We start from the raw sequence: 23,406 nt of genomic DNA on the forward strand, positions 1-23,406 counted from the left end.
GCCGGCCATGTTGGCCCCGCCGGCGTCGCCCAAGCACACGTCGCGCTTGCCCGCAAGCGGCAGGGCAACGTGGTCGTGCAGGGCGGGAATCCGGCTGCCCCCGCCGCGATGGCCCGCGCTCCGGGCGCCAACGCGGCAGCGCGATCCCGGCCGGCGGCGGAGGAAGGTTCCGGGTTCAAAGAAGCCACCTTCTTCATCCTCTCACTCCATCCCCCCGCAAGGAGGTGCTCCGGCGATGCCGTTCAACGGTGCCCCCCCCCCCCCCCCCCGCGAGCGAGGTGTTCGACGAAATGGCCGGAAGGTATGCGTCTTTGGTCTTGGCGATTTCCTTTCATTTCCGCCATTATTCTCGATAGCTCGTGACTTGTTCTCGTTCGCTATAGCGGTGGTTCGAACAATGCAACAACCCAGTTCGTGAACTTGTTGGACACGAACGCGGTTGTGCATCATCATATTGCATCATGGGAAATGACTGGATCAGTTTGTTCACATTGTGTAGGACAAGATTGCTCAACATAGATACAAGGACATGGAAACTTCGGAAGGCAGATTCTTCAAACTAGAGCATTGTTGGGAGTTGCTCCAAAAGTGTGAGAAGTGGAAGTTGATCGACAAAGAATCCCCATCAAAGAGAGGCTCACTTACAAACATGGATGAAGATGAGGATGATGATGGCCCAAGAAATTTGCACAAGCCCGATGGCGACAAGAAGACTAAGGAGAAGATGAAGAGCGAGCAAGAAGCATCGAGCTTGAGGGAGAAGATTGATGCCATGGTGCAATCCAACGAGTCGATGTTGTTGAAGTCGTTGGAGATCAAGAAAGAATTGGCCGAGAAGAAGGCAAAGGAGAAGCAAGAAAAGTGGCAATTGCTCAAGGAAGAAGGGCTGCGCAAAGCTGCCATCGAGGAGAGAAGAGCACGCGCCGCTGAAAACAAATCCATGTCCATGTTGCTCGCCGAAGAGAACAAGATCATGTCAATGAACCGCAATGACATTGTCGACCTCACCAAAACATGGCATGATATGGCAAGGAGAGAAATCTTGAAGAGGAGAATGGTCGCGTCGGCCGGTCCGTGTTATAGTTCCGGTGATGTTTTTTCTGCTCCATATGGTGGCAATGTGGATGATTTCGGTGCGGGAGTTGGAACAAGCGCCGGAGGTGGATTCGGTGGCGCCGATGAACTTCAAGATGGACTCGATGGCGCGGAGTGAAGATCGACCAATATGATGCCGGACATGGGCGCAAACCTTTGCAGGGCCCTCTTTTGCGTTTGCCGTAATGAACTTGGCTTTTATTTGCGCGTAAAACTGTTTATGTCGTTTGAATTTGAACTTGTTTGTGAAACCCTATGTCAAATGCGAGATTTGCAGTTTTTCTGTTTGCGGGTCGTCGCGGTGGTGCCCGAGCAAAACCCGCAGAAGCCGACCCATAAAAAAGCATATTCCGCGAATATACTTTTTTACAGATCCGTTTGGGGGGGTCTGCATCTGTGCCAGCCCGCGCCGGCCCGCAAAAGCGGTTTTGCGCGAACTGCAAACGCGTTTTACGGGCCGGCGGGATGCGGGGTCTGCTAGAGTTGCTCTTACAACATGGATCATCAAATGTCCATGGACACGTTCGGATGTATCTGTTGACTGCTGGCTGGGCGGAGGCCATCCAACAATATTCCCCAAAAAGATGGTGAACATCAATGTTTTTCAATGATATTTAGTTAGTGTTCACAGCAAGATCCATATACCTAAAAAAACTACTCTACTTCCCTCAGCACAACCAGAGTCGTTGACGGCTACCTTTTTGGTGCATTTGCGCGCCCCGTCTTGAGTTGAGCCACCGCTGTGCGACCCTCCTCGAGGAATGTGAGGTTAACTTGTGCTTCGCATGTAGCTTGATGAAGTTGGACACGGTGTTGTGCCAACGACATCATCTTCTCCGCTGCTGGCACCTTCTCCTTCCGCCATTGCAAAAGCCTCAACCTCTGTCATGGCCATGGGTCGCCCTCCTCCTCTTTCTCCTCACCCAAGCTCGGAGTTTGGCCCTCCCGTGTACGGGCTCGACGTCGAGCATCAATGGCGCTGACCTTCGCAACGAGGTCGACGTTAGCATCTTGAACCACTTCATCTTGGAGCGGGCCATGGCGATGGACGGCGGGCGGCGGACTAGGGGCTCGAACGGTAGGAGAGGTGGGAGAATGTGCTCGAAAGTGTGGTCTCGGGGGATGGACGGCCGGATTTATATAGTCAGGCTGGCGGAGCGACGAATGTTCAATGCGGACAACCGGAGTAGGCCTCTCGTGCAGCTCGCCTGCCTGGATGAGGGTAGGCGAACATCTGATCAAGCGTTGTGAATGTTGGCATGCATAAGGTTCTAGTGCCATCCGGAGATGGTTTTTTGGGGTGGACCCGAGGTGTCAGAGTTTGGCGTGGCGGACGTCTCTTCCAAGAGCTCCCCCGATTTGGCGCGGGTCTATGGGATTTGAGACGTCCAAACCAATCCAGCCTGTTTTGGTGATATGCACTGGATGGCTACAAGTATTTTGACGGGATGGTTTGGACGTTCAGGTGTTTTGGTGATATGCATTGGATGGCTACAAGTATTTAGACGGGATGGTTTGGACGTTCAGGTGTTTTGGTGATCTGTGTTGAAGATGCCCTAAGTCACAAATCTCAACACCACTGACAAATAGGGCATGCAATACCTAGCTCTCTATTTAAGCAGGATGCAACGAGTTAATACGGTATGCATAATAAATTAAGATCTTCTATTTCAAGTTTCGCAATTTATGCCATTTCTACTCTTTTTTTAGAACCTATGTCGTTTCTACTCTATCATTATTTCCTACGCAAATTTCCATTTAATATTTTATTAAAACGTACATATCTGAAAATAGGAAACAAACCCCACAAAGGATAAGTTCCTAACCCGCATTCCTATTTTGCCCCAAATTAATGACGGAGTACATATTATGGAAAGATATTAAATCTTTCCATTTTTACTGCTTGATGTCTTCTGCACCCCACATCTTCATTCTCTTAATCTCTCCATATATATGAGTCAGGTGTTCGTAGCAACCAAATCTTGTAGAGGTAGAAGAAGTATTTCAAATCGACAGTCATCGATATCGTAGTATGGACAAGCACGCGATTCGCATCCTTGCTCTAGCCCTGCTTCTACATCTCACTTGCTATGCTACTATTGCGCAATGTAAGAGCACGGTTATTTCTCCATCCTTTCTTTTGATTCATGTTAGATCCTTGGGCCTGTTTGTTTATCGAATCCAAAGCAATTTGCTTAGCAATGTTTCATTGTTATTCCCATAGGCCGAATCATCGCCGACATGGACAGCGAGAAGATCAATCTACCAAATGGGTTGTGCGGCCTACAAAAGCTCTGCTCTGGTGATATTTGCTACTGTTGCCTAGCAAATAATACCTGCTACGGTTCTATGGTTGTGTGCAAGAGTTTCTGTGGATAACTAGTGGCGATGAAAATCACCCCTCCTTTACCTGCTCCTTTTCCAGCATAGTCAGATTGGCTTTCATATTTATCCTTCCCAGCATATAACGCATGATGCAAGCAAAAACTGTTTGGAATAAGAGTATTACCCTATGCTAATTGTTTCGGTTCTGTTTGGCATATTGCATTTGAACTATTATTACTCCGACAGTGCAAATATGAATCCAGTGATTGTGTCTTCATAAAAGAGGTTATGAGTGTCGTCATAAAATGGTCTCGTGGTTCAGATTCAGCACAAAAAAATATCTGAAGTATTAGAAAAAGAATAATTCTATGCAGGAATTCCCACATCGATTTTGAGAAAGTTTACAAGTATAATTAGTAATATATATATATATATATATATATATATATATATATATATCTGCTGATTATGATTGGAACGTTAAGATCAAAAGATTAATTATGATGATAATTAAGTGTAACGATAGTCCTAAAACAACATTGAGAGTATGACGTTAGAAAAACGATCATATTGAATCGACCCGAAGTTGTTTGTTATACTTTGAGATAAGATCATCAGAAGTCAATTGTTATAACACGGAGTGTTAACGTGTGATTTAGTTGCTTAGACTATGGGAGTAACCTAGTCCCTTCTTACCGTACGATGTGAGGTTGCTCAAACGCCATCTGTAACATGGTGATCATAACGACAACTTACAGGTTCATCAGAAAGTTTGACAAGGGACTAGATAGCTCGAGAGTGGAATTTGCTCCTCCAATGATGGAGAGATTTTCTTAGGGCCCTCTCGGTGTGATGGTATATGTCATCGTCTGGCCAGACACATATTACTATGTCACAGGGATGCAGGAACATGTCAACGAGAAAGAAGAACAAAACCGGTAACGAGGAGACCGATATAGTGAGCATGTGTACGAGGATACCGATATATCTCACCTTGGGTTTTGTAAAGTATGGTGAAGCAAATTGAATAGCACATGATAACCAAAGGTTCACTCGAATGTCATTCGTGTACTCATAGGGATCGATATGGACGCCCATGGTTTCGCAACCGGTCATTGAACGAAAAGGGTTTTGGCCATGTCTATGTTTTACCAAACCTATAGGGTCACAAGCTTAAGATAATCACGATCTGCTGAGTGTTAGTTGGACGGGAATAATGAGAATATATTTCTGAAATAGTTTCACTAGTATTCGAAATAGTTTTGAGAGGAACCGGAACTGTTTCAGGGTCACTAGAAGAGTTTCGGAGTTTACCAGGCAATACCAGGTATTATTGATAAATAATATATAGCTGAAAAATGTTTCTGGTGATGTTAAATTAATAATAAAGGCTCTAGTAATAGTTAGGAGGCTTTTATATTTAATTCAATATCAACGGACCTTAAAAGGCCAAGTGGTGACCTCTCCCCATGGAAAGGAGAGAGGGGAGGCTGAATTGGAAGGTGAATCCCCCTCCTCTTGGCCGGCCACGGGGGGCTCCCCCCCTTGTGACATCCCCTCCTCCTCCTCCAACCTATATATACTAGAGGTATTGACACTTTTGGACACACAAGTTTTGGGGCCTCCTCTAGTTTTCTAGTTCTAGTTCTAATTGGTCCTAATTGATTAATTAGAGTTCTCTAATCCTCATAATTAGAAGTCCACTTTGGTTCTAATCTCCTCCCTCTAATTCTTCGGTGGCGTTTAGCTCTGGGCGGCGAAGCGCTGCTGGATCGTTAAGACTGTACGCTTGCAACTCGTAGAGAGGCCTTGCTTTCGATCTTCTATTCGAGGGACTATTCATGAGTGGTTCGCGGGATCGTTCATCTACGGTTCGAGGGACTCCAAGTACAATCTACACCGACTCGTACTCTTCTGCTGCAACTCTAAGTCGGTAATGATCTGATCCAAACCGTTCAATGCATCTTCATAGTGTTCCTGGTTGATTGTAGGGTGATTTTTTTTCTATCATGTTTCCCAACAATTTCTCCCTCATACTGTCATACATCCGGGCGTGTTCGGACATCAAACGGGAACCTAGTAGGCTGCCCAAAATTTGATCGTCTATGCAGTCAGTTCTCTCCCAAATCCAGACCATATGTGGGGGAGAAATGTCATTGTTCGGAGTATCTGCCATGTTATCTTCAACATGCGGGCCCAACACAAAAAGCCCACCCACGATGCACCCTTCTCTTTTCTCGTCGGACCCTCCTCTTCCCGCTCGGTTTCCTGCCGCAGCGAGACATTTCTCGCTGGAGCCCTTTCCTTTAAACCCGGATGACGCTCACCTCACCTTCGCCGTGCGTTGCAACATGGATGAAATTTCTCATATTTACAATATAATAGAATGGGTTAAACTAACACATACTATTGTCGCAAAATAACAAATAACTATATCGATCATTCTCAAAGGTCCATTTAACTTTGCAAATGAACGTAGTAAAATACCATCTTTTCAAGGGTTTCTAATTGTGTTGCAGAAGGTGCTAATATTTTCTCCCATTTCTCATATCTTTCATCTATTTAGAGTTTGCAACGCCTTCAGTTCAACATGGAAACTTCATGATGAGACGACATCGTATGTCCCTTGAATTTTGGAATTGATGAAACGAAAAAACACATACATACACACTGACATGCAAGGCGTGTGGCAACCTGAACATATTCCTAGTCACCAATCACTACTAGGGAAAACCTTATACACAGAAGCTTATCAGTAGCGCTGGTTAAAAGGAGGCTACTGTTACTTAGCAGTAGCGCGTGGTCAAAAAAGGCATGTAGGATCGAAAGTATGTCTAGAGGGGGGGGTGATTAGACTACTTGACCAAATAAAAACCTAGCCTTTTCCCAATTTTAAGTCTTGGCAGATTTTAGCAACTTTGCACAAGTCAAGCAATCAACCTACACATGCAATTCTAAGAGTATAGCAGCGGAATGTAAAAAAATTGCATATGAAGGTAAATGGAGGAGTTTGAGGGAGCAAACGCCATGTAGACACGGAGATTTTTTATCCGTGGTTCCGATAGGTGGTGCTATCATACATCCACGTTGATGTAGACTTCAACCCACGAAGGGTAACGGTTGCGCGAGTCCACGGAGGGCTCCACCCACGAAGGGTCCACGAAGAAGCAACCTCTATCCCAGCATGACCATCGCCCACGAAGGACTTGCCTCACTAGGGTAGATTTTCACGAAGTAGGCGATCTCCTTGCCCGTACAAACTCCTTGGTTCAACTCCATAATCTTGACGGAGGCTTCCAAGTGACACCTAACCAATCTAGGAGACACCACTCTCCAAAAGGTAATAAACAGTGTGTTGATGATGAACTCCTTGCTCTTGTGCTTCAAATGATAGTCTCCTCAATACTCAACTCTCTCTCATAGAATTGGATTTGGTGAAAAGATTATTTGAGTGGAAAGAAACTTGGAGAAGGCTAGATATCAAGATTTATGTGGTTGGAATGGAATATCTTGACCTCAACACAAGTGTAGGTGGTTCTCTCTCAGAAAATGTATGTTGGAAGTGTAGGCATGTTCTGATGGCTCTCTCCACGAATGAAGAGTGGATGGAGGGGTATATATAGCCTCCACACAAAATCTAACCGTTACACACAATTTACCAAACTCGATGGGACCGAATCATGAAACTCGGTCAGACCGATTTAGTTCATAATGTGACCATTAGGCATTTCGGTGGGACCGACATGTCAACTCGGTGGGACCGATTTCATTAGGGTTAGGGCATAACGTAATCTCGGTGAGACTGATTACACAAACTCAGTGGGACCGATTTTGATAATAAGCTAACCAGAGAGTTGGTCAGGCAAACTCGGTGGGACCGATTCGCTCATTTCGGTTGGATCGAAACGTTACGAAGGGGAAACAGAGAGTTTGCATTGCGATCGGTGGGACCGATCGCTCATCTCGTTTAGACCGAAACGTTACGAAGGGAAACCGAGAGTTTGCAATCCCATCTCGGTGAGACCGAAGTGACTAGGGTTTTGGCAGTGGCTATGTCAAATGAACTCGGTGGCGCCGGATAGAAAGTTTCGGTGGGGCCGAGTTTGACTTTTGGTTTGGGACATATGTGGATGTGAGAAAGTGGTTGAGGGTTTTGGAGCATATCACTAAGCATTTTGAGCAAGAAACTCATTAAGCAACACCTCATCCCCTTTTAATAGTATTGGCTTTTCCTATGGACTCAATGTGATCTTGGATCACTAAAAGTAAAATGTAGAGTCTTGAGCTTGAGCCAATATGTGTCCTTAGTATTTTGAGGGGTCCACATTCCTAATCCATTCCATGCCAATCATTGAACTTTCCTGAAATATTTATCTTGAAATGGCATTAGTTCAATGAGCTATATGTTGTTAGGAATTACCAAAACCACCCAGGGATAGTTGCACTTTCAATCTCCCCCCTTTTGGCAATTTATGACAAAATATAGATCAAAGCTTCAACAAATGATAATAAGATTGAAATACATCGTCGCTTTGAGAAGTATGTGATAAGCAAAAGCTCCCCCTAAATTTGTGCATTATTTAAGATTTGCTTTTGAATGCAAATGCACAATCAATTAGGATCATGAATTACTCTTCCATATCACATACATCTTGGTGGAGCGCTCAAAATGATATAAACTAAAAGCATGCACTCATCACCAAGCAAAGTGAATGATCATTGTTCGATGAGATTTTTGCACTACGAAGAGTATGAAAATAAGGAGGGGGGATAATGCAAAAATAAAAATTGTCTAAATGGTGACTTGAACCAATGATATTTAGCTGTACACATGGAGCAAGAAGTGCCTATATATGTACGCACCTATATTACATGTGCTCATACGTGTGAAGTACTCCTGGCCCAAAGTAATGGTTAATGGGCTAATGGCCGGCTAGTTAATTGGCCCAGCATCGTTACATGCATACGCACATTCAATACACACGCACGTGGCAACACTTTGCATAGAGTTCGTACATATACACTGCGTGTATGTATTCGGTATCTGTGGCCGGCGTAAGAGAAAAGAAAAGGAGAGAAAGGGAGAGTCATGCACGTCACAAGCCCTTGCTATTTTCATGTATATGCATGAAGTGTCAAGAGTATGCTGGTGTGTACGTATTTATACTCATATACCGGCCGGCGAGCTTGCGCGTACATATCCGAATACCCGCAATCTAAAGTATACTATGTATATGGAATGTGTCCATGTGTTGCCAACTTGGCATTGGGTGTGAGATGCACTCATACACGTATGATGTTGATATTTGGCCTGACACGCACTCGTACGAGCCTGAGAATTGGCAAGTAAATACTGGACTTTACTCTTGATCAGGTACGTTTCCTTTTTGGGTTTTATTTTGCAGGCTCATGAGATCGAGCAGTCGGTCAACCGGGGTCGAGGCGCAATGCAAGAACTGGAAAGAGTGCAAACAATCGGCAAGCTTTAAATTGGAAAGAGAGGAGAAGATCATCATTCAAAGGCATATACATAACCGTATCAGCTTATTTTCCATACTTGGAGTTGGCTTGTGCATCAAGAAGAATTAAGAAAGGAAACCTTGTGGGCCAGGCTGGGCGTCGGCTCTCCATGAGACCCCGGCTCTCCCAACCTATAAATACAGGAGCAAACCTATAAGAGAGACAGACACAAATCCATCGACCACATCCACGGTACGCAGAAACATACAGCGACCAGAACTCACGCAGCAAGAAGTAGAAGGAGAGAAGAGAGATCGGCCTCGACATCTCGTCACAACAACGCCGACGATCATCCGTACAAGAAGCAGTTGCCTCGACATCAACATGAACACCAAGTCGATCTTCCCGAACGGTAAAGTTATCATCTAATCACTCCTTCATCCTTTATTATTGCATGCATGCACAGCACGTGGTGGCGCGGTGGAGCTCGCGATCATGCAACACTTCGTTGGCGTTATCATCATCTTCCTCAAGCTAACCAAGAAGACGAGGCTACTCTCGGACTTCACCAAGGCGTGGAAGACGAGGGCGTGTCGATGGGGCTGCCGGCGTGCAGCCCGTTGGCCTCCTTTGTGGTGGCTACCCTTGGTGATGAGGCCGACGACATCTACTTCGTCATGCTGAAGTCCCGGAGGTGTGGAGCTCGCAAGGATTCCGCCGCGTGCCGCGGAGGATGCCGCCGCCGTGCCACAGTGGATCGCGGCGCGGAGTTCGCCAAGATGACGCCAGTGTCAACTTCATCAAGCCGGCGCCATGGAGGACGAAGGCGTGGAGGCTCGGGAGGATGCCGCCGCCGTACCGCGGTGGATGGCGCCACGGAGTTCGCCAAGATGACGCCAATGTCAACATCATCCGCCGTCGTGCCGCAGTGGATCGCGGCGCGGAGTTCGCCAAGATGACGCCAGTGTCAACTTCATCAAGCCGGCGCCATGGAGGACGAAGGCGTGGAGGCTCGGGAGGATGCCGCCGCCGTGCCGCGGTGGATGGTGCCACGGAGTTCGTCAAGATGACGCCAATGTCAACATCATCAACCCGGTGCCGCAAGGATCGTGACGGGGAGCTCGCAAGAAGGACGCCAGCCATCACTTCGTCATGATGGAGCTAGAGGACGGAGGCGTGGCACGTTGGGGATGCCGCCGACGTCTACTTCGTCAAGCTGGAGCCCGGAGGCGTGGAGCTCGCAGGGACTCCGCCGTGTGCCGCGAAGGAAGGCGAGACGGAGCTCGCTAGGATGACGCTCGTCTTCTTCTTCAAGCCGGTGCCATGGAGGACAAAGTCGTGGAGGCTCGCAACGATGGCGCCGCCGTGTCGCGGCGCGGAGCTCGCCAAGACGACACCAACGCCAATATAACCAAGCCGGTGCCATGGAGGACGGAGGCGTCGACCTAGGGCAGCCCATAGCCGCCGCGCGCCCTGACGGGGTCCCTCCCGGGCGTGTGGGGTTTCGGTTCTACAAAAGCGCCCGCCGGATTGTCTTGCGTACCGCGCTTCCGGCGGGTCTCCTTCGACGTGAGCTGCGGTGCATCACCCCCGGCGTCGAAGGTACACGGTGACATGTTCGTGTGCGAACACACTTTTTGGCGACTCCGCTGGGGAAGAAAGATCAAGAATCATCATCAACCATGTCTAATCTCCCCAAGCCCTCAGAAGTTGACGTCGATAACATCATTAAGCCCGGTCTTGATGAACTATCGGATGAACATCGCCAAGCTTAGAAGCGCACAAGAAGCAGCATGAAGAGGCTTTTGAGACTCTCAAGAAGAGGCGCGAGGAGGAGGATTTGGAAGCGTTTCTTTCAAGTTTCAAGAAGGACCGTCAAGGCAACATCACTCCGGTTGGAAACGTCAATTTTCCTCCCCTCATCGGCGAACAAGATGTAATCACTTTGAGTAAAGTTTTTTCTCCAGAGCAAGTGGCTGTGATTGAAAGTCTTGTTAGTAAGGGTAATGTGATGGCATACAATTCTTTTGTGGCTAGTGCTAATGCTCAGAAAAATATGCCTCCGTCATCTAGTGGTACTGTTGGTATATCTGAAAACCCTAGTCCAACTTTACCTATTTCATCGGCACCACCTGGGCAACAACAATATAATATGCCGTTGAATTTTTACCCTAGTCAAACCAACCAGCTTGTGGCTGCACCTGCATATCCTAATCCTATTATGAGTGTGCCCAATTCGGCGTCAACGCCGAATCACTTTGTTACACCACCCATAGGCGCAAGCATGTTTGGTCCTCCGCTGAATTATGGTTCGGCGCCCATCCCACAAGTTGCACCACTAGCTAGTGCTCGGGTTGCTCCTATATCATTGCCACAAACATCTTCATCTACCTCGGATCCAATTTTAGCCAAATTAAGGGAGGATTTGCATAAGATGTTTCAAGAAACTTTCGGAAACGAGCCGAAAGTAAAGAGTCGTGTATACCAAAAACCTTATCCTGAACACTTTGATGCAGTTTTGTACCCAAGGGTACAAGGTTCCTGATTTTGTTAAATTTAGTGGAGAGGGCACGAAAACAACTTGGGAGCATGTGAGTCAGTATCTAGCACAGTTGGGTGAAGCAGGTTCCATAGAAGAGTTGAAAGTGCGTTTATTTCCCTTGTCTTTAACTGGCACCGCATTTTCATGGTTTGCTGCTTTACCACATGGTTCAATTCTCTTATGGTCGCAATTAGAGCAAAAGTTTCATGATCACTTTTATAGCGGCGATAATGAGCTTAAATTGTCACATCTTACATCGGTTAGGCAAAAACATGATGAATCGGTCACCGATTATGTCAAGAGATTTAGAGATATAAAAAACCGATGTTATAGCTTAGTGATAACTGAGAGAGACTTGGCGGATCTTGTTCTTAATGGTTTGAAAACTCACATTAAAGAGATGCTAGAAAGTTATGAGTTTTTGAGCATTAATCAAGTCTTATAGAAAGCTTTGGCCCAAGAGAGTCGAAGTAAAGAGGTCCATAGGTCAACAACCGATCGTCCTAGAATGCATATGATTGAACACAATGATGATAATTCAGACGATGAGGTTGATGTCTATACTACTGAATTTGTTTGGTCCTCAAAGGCCAAACCCTATATGTGCAATGCTCTTAAGCCGATTCGCAAGAATCGTGATGAGGAGATGAGGTTTACTTTTGATATATCAAAGTGTGATAAAATATTTGATGCTCTGTTGCAAGACAAGATGATTAGAATATCACACACCATACCGCCGTTTGAGGAGCTAAAACGGCGTGCTTATTGCAAGTACCATAATTCATTTTCTCATGCTACTAACGATTGCAATGTTTTTCGATCGACAGATACAATCGGCCATTAATGACGGACGATTGAATTTTGCTGAGATGCAAGTTGATAAACAACCCTTCCCGATAAACACCATGGACTTGGAAGGGAAGAAAATGTTAATTCGGCCTAACATAGCCGAATCCGCTAATAAAGATAATGTTGTTATTGGTGAACCCAGGAATAGCAAGGAGGGCGACAAGGTCTTGGGAAGAAAGATTGTGCTTGAGAAGCAACCCGATGGCAAGGAAGTGTTGAAGATCACTATAAAAAATGCTACACTCGGGGGGCAACCACAAGTGCAAGAGGATACTCATGTTAAATTGATCAAGCCCAAGAATTCAGAAGTTGGCAAGTGGAAAAAGAATGAAACTAAGCACAAGAAAACCAAGCCAACTTTTGATATGTTGTTATCCAAATATGCAAGTCAAGCGGCCGGTTCTACCTCTAATCGGCCATCACATTCAAAGCATTCAAGATCGCCTCCGAAGCAAGAGTCTCGACGCTATGCAAGGCCATATGGGTCATGTGTACCGACACCATGGATGTCACAACCCCCCTATGCGCCATATTACATGGGAGACTTCAATGGAGGATGGGGGCAACCCCCAATGACTCCTTATGCTTTTCATATGGGGTGGGCAGTACCTAGAAGGCCTGCTTGCGAGAGGCTTCATTATCCCACACAAGGCCGTTTGAGCTATGGTGCTAATCGGCCAACAAAAATTTCTCCAAGCAAGGCCAATAAAACAGTGTGGCGTATTAAGTCACCTAATGAGGAAATTTCAGAGTGTGACAAGCAAAAGGAGATCAAAGAGCCGATTGTTGGTAATCTGGCTAATTCTAATGGTGATATTCTTATTGTTCAGCAGGATTCCCTGGCTAATGATCATGAGGCTAGCACAAGCAAGGCCAAACATAGGGATCCCAAATATACTCAACCTAGGTGGTGTCCTCCCGGATTAACCAAGACCATGAAAAGGAGATTACAACGCATGAGGAACCACGAGAAGGTACAACTCAAAGAGGAGAGGCAAAGGGACGAATTGTTAAGTGAAATTCGGCCCAAGGCACTCACAAAACAAGTGTGGAGGCCTAAACAAAAATGAAACACAGATGCTTCTACATTAGCTCCAGCAACACCTCAACCATCAAAAGAGGATGATGCGATCCTTATTACATCGTCCACACCACCTGAAACAACCCCTTCAATTAAGGAATATTTAAGCCCAATATACACATTGGGAGATGAAGATGAGATGGTGGATTATGAATCTACGCCGGTTCGGGAAGGTATGGATATTAATATGGTATATTACTTACCTGCTGAGTTTTGTGCTATAGGTGAAGAAGGGGAGGTAGCCCAACTGGATTTTGGTCCTAAGAATGCTATCTTCGAGAAGCCAAAAGAACCGGTGAAACACTTGAAGCCATTGTACCTCAAAGGTCATATTAACGGATCGCCGGTTGCTAGGATGCTCGTTGATGGTGGTGCTGTGGTAAATCTTATGCCCTACTCGGTCTTCAAGAAGTTGGGGTTAGATGATGATGCATTGATGAAGACCAATATGGTACTTAATGGATTTGAGGGTAAAGAAAAGACAGAGGCCAAAGGTGTGATGTGCATGGAACTCACCGTGGGAAGTAAAACTTTGGCCACCACATTCTTCATCGCCGAGGTGCAAGGTAACTATAATGTTATATTAGGCCGCGATTGGGTTCATGCTAACCAATGTGTGCCATCTACCATGCATCAATATTTAATACAATGGGTCGATGATGAGGTAGAAGTCATTCACGCGGATAATTTGGCTTGTGTTGCTTTGGCCGATGCATCGGTGGATTGGAATCACCCCAATGTTACTTGCTTAACAGGGTGTGACCTCTCGGAGTTTGATGTCCTTAGTGCTACAAGGAAAGGGTTCATTCCCATCTCTTTAAAGCCGATTGGTGGTAATCGGTTACAAGGTATGATGTGAACAAGAAGTTAAAATCCACGGCCGATAAATAACTATCGCCCTTAGCATAAACATAGCCGATATATACTTATCGTACTAAGAGCATATAAATGGCCGATGGAGTGTTGACATCGTCCTTAGAACAAACTTGGTACAAGTTATTTTTCGGCACGCTAGCTTTGCCGAAAAACAGGGGGGCATGTGTTGACGCTCAAAAGTGGCACAGTCATAAAATTAGCTTAGGCTATATATAGACTAATTCAAACTTATGATTGGAAGTCATCTTGGAATGTCTCTCTTCAAGAAGATCAAGATGGATATGAAGATGGTCTAAAACGTAGCTCGGACTCAAAAGTTATGACAAGTTCAGAGATGCTCATGTTGACACCAGAGTAAAGAAAGGCATAAAACTCAATCAAGATGGCCTCTGATGGAAACTGTTTCAACATGAAAGTTGTGCGTCTCGTCGAAACGATTGATTTTGATATAAAAATCGTCTTAATCCGAGTTCGTATGCAACATATGGAGGCAAAACAAGGTCGGAAACAGAAGCTGCAGAGTCATTTTGGACCGACCGAGTTGACTTGATCGGTGAGACCGAGTTGGTCCGAAAATTTACCAGAGAGTTGGCAATGTTCACTCGGTAGGACCGAAGCAAAACAATCGGTGAGACCGAGTTGATCCGAGAAATTACAGAAGGATACAGAGAGTTGGCAACGTTCACTCGGTGGGACCGAAACGAACCAATCGGTGAGACCGAGTTGGTCCGGGAAATTACCAAAGATTCCTGTCCGAGTTAGGTTAGGGTTTTTGATGTTTTGGACGGAATTTTTAGTCCTTTTCTTGTACGGGAAGTCCAGCCGCCTCATAAATAGATGAGAGGTGACGGCCGATTGAACAACACACAATCGACAAATCAATATACTACTTTTTACCCTAGTTTTTACATCTCTCCCTTGTTCTTTCTCTCTTGTTCTTCGTTCGTTCTTCGTGTTGAAGGGCAACGATCCTCGAGGCCCTAGGGGCGATCAGGTCGACCTAGGGCAGCCCATAGCCGCCGCGCGCCCTGACGGGGTCCCTCCCGGGCGTGTGGGGTTTCGGGCCTACAAAAGCGCCCGCCGGATTGTCTTGCGTACCGCGCTTCCGGCGGGTCTCCTTCGACGTGAGTTGCGGTGCATCACCCCCGGCGTCGAAGGTACACGGTGACGTGTTCATGTGTGAACAGTGGCACGTGTACCGACGAGGACACGGGCTTTGCTGCTGCCCACACCATACACTCACACCATCATCATCATGCACGGAGAACGCGAAGGAAAGACAACGAAGACGACCACACGGCTTAATCGGAGGTATCTCGCGGAGCAACCCGCAGGAGTAATTAACCGGGAGCTTTTCGAGGCCCCGGGAACCAGGAGATCGCACATCGTCATAGTTAGGCAGGCCGCGCTAGTAGGCCACGGAGCGCAACCATTTTTTTGTGGGATCTTGTAATTTTGTTCATCCAAAGAGATAAATGAAATACTTGTTTCCCGTATCACTTTTCTTTGTGTACTACGGTACACTGGCATGCCCGCATTTTCTTTTTCCCCCGCGCATGAGAGAAATCAAACACCTCCTCTTCCCTTCTTCCGGAGTGCACATAAGATTTTTCTCGTGTCAAACAAATTGGCACGCCCGGTGGGACGTGGTTCTCCTCCCATCTTCGCTACGCAGTGGTCGTCTGAATCGTCTTCGCTCGTCTCCCAACCTGCACAACATGCTGCATAACAAGGCGTCGGCGAGGGTTTCCGCTCATCAAGATCCCTTTCATGCAGGTGGAATCTCCCGTGGAAGCAACTCGGAGCCGGTAATGATCCAGTTTGGATCGATGCCGCCCATGGTCGTCATCGAGCTTGGCAAGAAGGTCTACATCCATCAAGCCCAGGATCCTGCGCAGTTTCAAACTGTGCAGTCGAAGAAGGCACTAAGGCGGGAGGCTGCCAAGATGAAGAAGGAGCGTCGCGAGCTAATGCTTGAGGCGCGCGCCCTGTTGAAGGAATCGACAAGGGAGGATATGAAAGGAGATGTGAAGGCAGCTCAACGCCTCTGCACCAGAGCCGCCAACAGGCGGGCTAGTGCGGCGTCCCTCCATACCCCTACCACGACTATGCACTCGGAGCCATTGAAACCAACTCCGCGGCGCACCGAGGTAGAGCTTCTCGAGGGTTTGGAGGCCATGTCCCATAACCTGCGTAGGCTCATGGCCAACGCTCGTTTGCCGGATAGCCCTCATCCCCTACGCAACTACAGGAGGAAGTACCGCAAGGTACAATTACTCCACCAACAGATAGCTTCCCGCATCGCTCAGAGCACGATGCCAGAGGAGGATTGGTCCCTCGGCGCCATGGACCTAGCTGATAAGGTGTTCACTTACTGAAGCACCTTAACCCCTTCGTATGACTTGTTCCCTGATGATTGGGCATACGAGCCATGCAAGGTCAAGGAGCTGGTGAGACGCGCCGTCATGGAGGAGTTCTGGAAGCGGCGCTCACGCAAAGAGCCCGTTCTACCAGGCCCTACTGTCGCCTTCAACATTGGAGACACTCGAACGGGTGCACGGGCGCCGTGTCTCCACAACTCGGCGGTCGACGAAAGGTCTCTCCCCAACAAGAATAGGTTTTCCACCCTTCGGCACGAAGCACCCGCGCCACGAGACGACGACCTACGGCGAGAATTTCGCCAACTCTAGGAGCAGATGAACAATATCCAGAGGAGGCTCCAAGACCCAGCGGCGCCAAGTGCATCGTCGACTCAAACTGCAGGAAGGATGAGGCGTCAAGCCCCAAGCCATCGTCCTCAACATGAGCGCCAGACTTTGGCGCCTCGGCGACAACTTTCACCAACTCGACACTTCCCACAACGAAGATATCCCAACATGCCTCCACGTTGGAACCGATGGTCAAGACATCAAGACGATGAGAGGGACCCCCGGCCCACTCAACAGTGGCAACCACGGGAACCTTTGCGACCGACAGTTCCACCACAACCTTCGTCACCTCCCAGGTGGGGACATCGAGACAATGAGAGGGACCCTCAGCCCACTCAACAGTGGCAACCACGGGAACCTTTGCGATCGACACTTCTACCACGACCTTCGTCGCCTCCTAGGCGGGGAGATCGGCAACAGCTGCAGGCGATGACAGACAAGACTTCATCATCCACGAGGCGCCCTGCACCAGCACTCCTACACACACCACATGTACAAAGGGATGGTATCTTTCCAACGGAGAACCAGCGCAAGCGCGAGAGGCGTCGAAGAAACCACCATGTTCTTTATAAAGAGCTTGAGGACTTAGTCCTTCGACACACTCAGGTACGTTTACGACCCGATGGTGGGGTTGTTCAAGAAAATGACAGGATCAAATTTCGCATCTCCCCGGACTTGGAGCGGCATGAGCGGTATAACTACCTGCTCAGCCGGTTGGCGCCGAAACCACGCAAGACCTCCACGAGAAGTACTGAGGAGGGAAACAAGGTGGTTCCTTCCTCATCCCTTCCCCAGATGAATGATGAACAGGTGAAGGCGACTACACCAGAACCCCCACTAGAGAATCAGAAGATGCCAGCACCGACGGCCACACCGATGGAAGGCGTCGAAGAAGCCAAGCTTACGTTCTCCTCTAGCAACGATGTAGCTTCTGAGGGAGTAGCCAACGCTGCCCTCCCACCAGACATAATACTTCCGACGGAGCTTCCTCTTGTTCCCTCTGAAAGGATGGACCAAGATGGAGAAGCTCAAGCTCAGGAGGAGGCTGAAAAAGCGAAGGAATCAACTGAGAAGAACCTTGCCTTGTGTGGTACTCTTGGAGTGCAGCCAAGTGAAGGGTCAAGTAATGGATGGCGACCTCCCGCCATCACCGAGGAGTTTGACTATCCTTCCGAAGAAGAGATTGTGCCGAACCCAAAGGATGACTTCCAGAGGACCTTCCTACCACGCCTTGGCCATGTTCGTGCATGGCTCAGGGGTGCGGAGGGGGATACCAAGACAAGCTCATCAACGTCGCAAGAAGCTGCAAGATCCAGGGCCACATGTCTTCCTGTGACAACAGGCAAAGGCTCATTAGGTGGAGGGAACACTTCACAAAATGAAGATATATACAAGCGTCACTACACCGACATTACATCAAGGCTTCCTCAAGACCATGAAGGACGACGACAAGTTGCAAACCGGCCAGGGACCAATACAAGATTAAAATCCATCGCCCGTCAAGGCGTGACGGATGGGTTTCCCGGAGATGGAGAACGCCAAGATAGCCTTGATGATGAAGAAGGCTTCTCCGACTCATCTTCCTCGCCATCGTTGGAGAGTCGCCCACACTCCCCTCGTTACCATGAACTAGCTTCATCGATTTTGTCAGATTACGAGGGAGGTGATGAAGACCTCCACACCACGCCTGTTCGCATGGTGAATCATGGTGATAGCCTTGTGGATCAAGATCTTGCTGCCAACTCACCCATTGATGACACCAGGGCCCAAGTGCTGTAAACAAAGTAGCACCACAAGAAGTGTCTCTAGAAGAAGAGGTCAGAAGCCAGCGCCAGACGATTGACCAGTTGGCGTCAAAGCTTGACCAGTTCATTGAGCTCATGATGAACAACCAAGGCGTTCCTCCACAAGGCGTGCTGCAGCGAGTGGTGGATCCGCAAGAGGAGGAACTCCAGGTGGGCCCTCCTGCTAGGGTGCCCTTAAATGATGTGCCTCAACACGACCCCAACACACAAGCTCGGCCTTGGGTTAGCCCTGCTGGTTCTGCCAATGTAGTACCATGCGCGGTTATGCTGAAGGACAACCACGACATGGTCGGGGATATGGTGGACAAGAAGTTGAAGCAAATGGCAATAGATCAAGCCCCTCGCACCTCCGAGAGTGAGCTGGAGAAGCCTTACGAGGCATGGCATGACATGATGGCGTATCCCGCAGGGTGGCACCCACCAAAGTTCCATCAATTTGATGGAACCGGTGATGCAAGGGAGCACCTGGCATACTTCGAGGCGGCATGCGGCAACACGGCAAACAGCCCGTCACTTCTCCTTCGCCAATTTTCAAGGTCGTTAACCGGGCCTGCCTTCCATTGGTACAGCCGTTTACCAGTTGGGTCCATTGGGAGTTGGGCGGCCATGAAGGAGTTTTTCGAGAAGCACTTCATCGCCATGAAGAAAGACTTGTCCGTTGTTGAGCTGGTGCAAGTCCGACAACAAAGAGATGAGTCCATAGATGACTAATCATCCGCTTCCGCAACAGTTATGTGCGTCTCGCCAGGGTGATGCACCTCAAGGATGCCATTGAGATGTGCGTCCATGGGATGCACCAACATTGGTCACTTGAAGTCTCTCGGCGTGAGCCCAGAACTTTTAGTGCCCTCAGCACGGCGGTAGCGGCCACGAAGCTTGAGTTTGAGAAATCACCGCAGATTATGGAGCTCTATAAGAATGCCAGCGCATTTGATCCCGCCAAGCGCTTTGCCACGATGTCCAAGCAAATCAATAACGGTAGCAGGGCGACGGCACCAGCCAAAACAAACACCACCAAGGTCTTCTCATCTGCACCGCAAGGCCATGTGCCCATCTTGGGTGCAAGGGGTGAACAAGCCGGAGGGAGGCAACGCCCGTCGATGCAGGAACTCCTCAAGAAGCAGTACGTCTTCCGTCGAGAGCTCGTCAAGGACATGTTCGACCAGTTGATGGAGCATCGAGCCTTGAACTTACCAGAGCCTCGGAGGCCTGATCAGGTGAGGATGACAGATAATCCTTTATTTTGCCCATATCACAGGTATGTGGGACATGTCATTGAAGATTGTGTCGCGTTCAAAGAATGGCTTCAAAGAGCCATTAATGAGAGGAGAATCAACCTCGACCCAGAAGCTATCAACCCAGATTACCATGCAGTAAACATGGTGAGCATGAAGTTACCGTCTCCGCCAAGTGAAGACACGGAGCTTCAAGAAACATGGGTGCCACTGGCCCAAGTTGAAGACCAGCTATCCAACCTAGTCCTCTCCAAGACGCAGGCATCTCCCTTTCGGCTGCAGGTGACCCCAACCGTTCCCGCTGAGGAGCCTTGGAGGACGGTGCACCGGAGGCCGTACGCAAGGAGGCTTCCACCCCGACGTCCTCGCCCGGCTTTGCCAGAACGAGCTCCCCCAAGAATTCTAAGGCGGTTCGATCCAAGTCAATGCCGGCCTCCACCAAGATTTGTCCCTATGTCAGAGGGAGACGAGCCTTTTCCTCGACGGGGGCGTGTGCTACCAACCTTGGCGCAGTTCTTGCCACCCGGCTGGGGGCAAACACCAGCAAAGAAGGGGGAGAAAGTTCAAGAAGGAGCCAGCTCATCCCAATCACCAAGCATAGAGAGTTTGCAATGTCATCCATGACTACAGCGACACCCCCTTCCGAAGACGTGTTTACTCCTGAAGAGCAAGTCGTCCTCCACGCCAAAGAGGCGACAAAGGAAGTGCCATTGGAAGAGGTGAACATGAACCTGCGTGGGGGCAAAGTCCTACCTGAACCACTAAAGATCAAGCCAACAAGGGTGCAGAAGCCAACCGCCCCAAAGGAGGCGCCTGTGCAGGTGGAGGAATCTGAACACCAAGGCCAAGAGAAGATGAAGGCACGTGACATCGACTACAATATCATCGCCCACCTCAAGCGGATCCTTGCACTTTTGAGTGTGCATGATGCGCTCATGATGGTGCCTGACCTTCGCGAAACCCTTATCAAGGCGCTCCAAGCTCCGGAACTCTACGAGGTGTCCATGGCGAAACACCGTCTTTGCTCCAGCCCCTTGTTCGTGAACGAGATCACGTTCGACGAGGATGATAAGCTCATAGATGATGGTGACCACAACTGGCCATTGTATGTGGAAGGTAATATTGGTGTTGCACATCTTCGCAGGATCCTCATAGACCCAGGGTCTGCCGTGAACATTCTCCCTCTTCGGAGTTTGACGCGGGCAGGTTTTACGGTGGACGACTTGGAGGCTACTGTCGTGATGATCTGCGGCTTCGACAACCAAGGGAAGCCTACGCTAGGTGCCATTACATTGAAGATCCAGATGTCAACTTTTAGCTTCAAGGTGCGGTTCTTCGTCATCGAGGCGAATACCTCCTACTCCGCCCTTCTAGGAAGACCGTGGATCCACAAGTACCGCGTCGTTCCATCCACTCTCCATCAATGCCTGAAGTTCCTCGATGCCAGCGGCACACAAAAGCGCATCATCGGCAACATATCTCCTTATACTGTGCAGGAGTCTCACCATGCAGATGCGAAGTACTACTTCCCCGTTGTAGACAGCGACCAACAGTTGGGGCGCACAACACCTCCGGTGGATCTCTTGACCAAACCAAGTTTTGGGCCAGTAGCCGAGATGAAGCTCCCCATCGTGACGAGCTCACTTGCCGATGCAAAGGGCTCCTCCACTCGGAGCCACAAGAGCCAAGTCCGTAGGCGGTCATCTTCATTTGCGCGGTACGACTATAGCCCCTCTTCCCAATTGCAGGTAGGGACCTCTACTTCGACATCATGTAGGATCTTCTATGCCTGGTCCAGTGGCCCCATTATTGTTGAAGGCAAGGTTCCCGACGTCAACACCAATCACGCTGAGGTTGGCCACAACATTTTCTCAAGAGGCTACCACTTCTTCATCAACTTTGGCGCGCCGAGAGCCCATTTGTTTAACACTTGGAAGCTCTGCAGGTGCCTAGGAAGGCTCCAGGATGCTAACAGGCGACAATGATGCACCACCACCCATCACACTACGGGCACGCAACCCTCGGAGGGAAGAGCCTGCGCCCGTACCAATAGCTGATAGAAGAAGAATGAAAGAGGTGGAGGAAGTCGCAAGGGAAGCTCAAGGCGTACAGCCCCCGTCGCTTTATGTATTAGTGACTTCCCCATTGGAGGTTTGGGCAATCCCCAGTTTGTCTGGATCTAGAGTCCAGACCATTTTCTACAAAGTCCCGCAGGTAAAACAGCGTGATTCTGTATTTGAATTTCCCCAAACTTACAGTGACCTAGAGGAGGTACTATCGACAATGAAGGAGGATCCCAAGATGGTTCGCTTATTGGAGAAGGCCGGGATCACTCTTGGGCGGAACAACAGGATGCCTCCACCACCTGCCATATGCGAGGAATGGTGGAGACAAGCGGAAGACCTCATCAAGCAAAAAGGCAAAGCTCAACCAAAGTTTGGGCTTGGCTACAAAAACCCCGACGCCCCCGGCGGTGAGGGGAAGCTCAGCTTCATGCCAGCACCGTGAGAACCAGAAGATAAAGGGCGACCGATGCCAGAAGGAGACTTCTACAAAAATGGCATGCCTTTTGGGTTGAAGAATGCTGGTGCACCATACCAGCATGCCATGACATGCATCCTCGGCAATCCGATACATGATGCGATGGAATGCTGTACCTACGACGTCCCTGCCAATGAAGAGGAGGAGCTCGGTGTCGGAACACGAGTCAACTGCCTCGCCATGTCCATCTCATCAAGCGATGAGTCCGAAACTTTGTCCTCCGTCCCTCATCAACAACACTCTGCCAACGGTGAGCCAAGTGACGCTGAGGAACTTAGCTCCATATCAGCACCACAGGAGTTAGAAGACGGAGGGCAGCCCACCATCGATGATCTCGTCCAAGTCAACCTTGGAATAGAGGACGACCCACGCCCCACTTTTGTTAGCGCCACGCTGACGGAAGAGGAGCGGGAGGACTACCGAAGCTTCTTGATGGAGTACCGAGACTGTTTTGCCTGGAGTTACAAGGAGATGCCAGGTTTGGACCCTCGTGTTGCCACGCACAAGTTGGCAATTGACCCACGGTTCCGTCCCATCAAGCAGCAACCACGGCGGTTACGTCCAGAACTTGAAGACGATGTCATCGCAGAGGTTGACAAGTTCATCAAGGAGACGAAGTATCCACGATGGCTCGCTAATATTGTCCCGGTGGAGAAGAAGAATGGGCAGATACGGATCTGCCAGGATTTCCGCGACCTTAATCGGGCCTGCCCAAAGGATGACTTTCCTCTCCCAATCCCAGAGATCATCATCGACTCCACTACAGGCCATGGCGCACTTTCCTTCATGGACGGTTCGTCAGGCTACAACCAGATCAAGATGGACCCCGATGACGCCATCGACACCGCTTTTAGGACCCCGAAGGGCAACTTCTACTACACTGTCATGC

Source organism: Triticum aestivum, chromosome 1D, assembly GCF_018294505.1.
Source record: "Triticum aestivum cultivar Chinese Spring chromosome 1D, IWGSC CS RefSeq v2.1, whole genome shotgun sequence".
NCBI lineage: Eukaryota > Viridiplantae > Streptophyta > Magnoliopsida > Poales > Poaceae > Triticum > Triticum aestivum.